This window comes from Apium graveolens, chromosome 8 (genome assembly GCF_009905375.1).
Source record: "Apium graveolens cultivar Ventura chromosome 8, ASM990537v1, whole genome shotgun sequence".
Lineage (NCBI taxonomy): Eukaryota > Viridiplantae > Streptophyta > Magnoliopsida > Apiales > Apiaceae > Apium > Apium graveolens.
This window is the reverse complement of record NC_133654.1, coordinates 154,978,718-154,980,876: the sequence shown is the minus strand read 5'-3', so window position 1 is coordinate 154,980,876 and position 2,159 is coordinate 154,978,718. Positions and strand designations below refer to the sequence as shown.

The 2,159-nt window shown below is 41.1% G+C and overlaps 1 non-coding gene across 1 annotated transcript; it reads left to right on the top strand.

Moving 5' to 3' along the window:
• The first annotated feature begins 1,155 nt into the window (after positions 1 to 1,155).
• Positions 1,156 to 1,262, top strand: LOC141682371 (small nucleolar RNA R71). The gene has a single exon (XR_012559772.1). It is a non-coding gene; the product is annotated as a small nucleolar RNA R71 (small nucleolar RNA).
• Positions 1,263 to 2,159: the final 897 nt, after the last annotated feature.

Sequence of the window (2,159 nt, the reverse complement as noted above, 5' to 3'; positions counted from 1 at the left end):
ACTTAGCATAGCTCGGCATTCATTCTAGAGCTTCTGCAAAAGGTATGTTGATATGCAGTTTCGTGAAAACCTCCAAAAACTTGGCAAATTGCTTGTCGAACTTATGCTTTTGAAGCCTTTTAGGAAATGGGGAAGGCAGATAGCCTGGTTTCTCTCATGTATTCTGCTCAGGAGTAGTATTTTTAGAAGAATATTTCTTCGTTTCCGCTTCGCCATCCTTTTTCACAACTGTATCAACAATTTTTTTACTTTCTGAAATTCGCAAGGGCCCGGGCGCACTTGGTATGGGTGCGGACGTGTCCGCATTCTGGATTTTTTTTCAGAATCTTTGTCTTGATTCTTTTAAAGGTTTGCGATCTTTCCAGACCTCAAGGTGATTGCATTAATTTGTTCTTTGACTTCCCTCTTGCATGGATTAGCTTCTGTATCACTAGGAAGAGTTTCTTGAGGTCGACTCGACAGTACATTGGCAATTTACCTTATTTGGTTCTCCAGAGTCTTGATTGAAACCGCTTGGCTTTTGCACATAAGCCTCAACTCCTCCAATTCAGAATTTTCATTAACAGATAGACCTGGACCTCCATGAGATTATTGTTGCATCCCTTATGGCTGAGACTGATGTCTTGGTGTAAACTGTTGCTGGAAACTAGGAGGATTGAATTGCTTATTTCCAAACTGCTGGTATGGCTGTTGCATTGCATTCTGAATGTTGCTCCAGCTGTAGTTCGGATGATTACGATTGTTAGGATGGTATATGACAGGAACTGGCTGCTGCATCCTCTGAAAGTTACTCACAAACTGAGCTGATTCACAAGATATAGCATAATGCTCCGTCGCATGCGCACCTGCACTCAGCTCACAAATACTGGCTATCTGATTAACTCCATAGTTGGCCAAAAAATCGATTTTCATAGCTATCGCCTTTAGCTGAACATTGATAGCCCTAGCTATATCCACTTTAAAACTCCTGCTACCTTGCCCTGTGGCATTCTCTGGGTTGGATTCTGGTATTCATTCGCAACCATCATCTCAATCAGATCATAAGCTTCCTCATAGCTCTTAGCCCATAAAGCTCCACTTGATGCTGCATCGAGCATAGGTCTTGACTGTGCTCCCAACCTATTATAGAAGTAATTTATCACCATCAAATCAGGCATTCCATGATGAGGATACTTCCTAAGAATCTCCTTATAGCGCTCCCAAGCTTCACATAAGGATTTACCAGATTACCGCGTGAATTGAGTAAGAGCATCCCTGATTGCAGCTGTCTTTACCATGGGGAAGAATTTAGTAAGGAATTTCTGAGCCATATCCTCACAAGTAGCAATGGAACCAGCTGGTAGAGAGTGTAACCAGCTCTTGGCTTTATCCTTCAGAGAGAATGGGAAAAGTCTCAATTTCATAGCATCTTCAGACATATTATTGAACTTGAAGGTGGCGCAGATCTCGATGAAATCCCTAATGTGCATATTGGGATCTTCCGTTGGAGCACCCCTAAACTGGACTGAGTTCTGGACCATCTAGATCATGTCAGGCTTGATCTCGAAGGTATTAGCCGCGATGGTTGGCCTGACAATGCTTTACTGAATGTCCATGATCTTTGGTTGAGAATACTCTTTCAACGCTTTCGTGGCTGCTACTGTTGTATCTCCCATTGTACTGATTACTTCTTCTTCTTCACTTTATTCTTCAACTTTATCAACTTCTTCAAGAACTTCTTCTTTCACTTCTTCAATAGTTTCCTTAAGAGATTGAGACCGTGTTCGCATACACGCTCTCTCGAGTACCTGAAACACAAATAAGTAAACCGAGAAAGTAAAAGAATTTGAGTCAGTGAACTTTAACGACCACTAATGTCAAGAACATAAACTAAAAATAACACCAAGTACCTGGCAGTGGTGCCAAAAACTTGTTGTTGGTGAGACTGCGCAGCTGTATGAATGGTTACGTGATAATTCAACCCAATAACAACACTAGAACAGGACAGGCTAATAATACTATGTCTACACAAGAAATCAGGAAGAATGAAGACAAGGCAAATACAAAGAATCAGAAGATTATAAGAAGGCCTGAACTCTGTTTACATGTTACTGAAAGAAGTTCATTTATATGATCATGCCTAGGTGAAGAACAAAGGTTAAAGACTTTCAGGGTTTCAG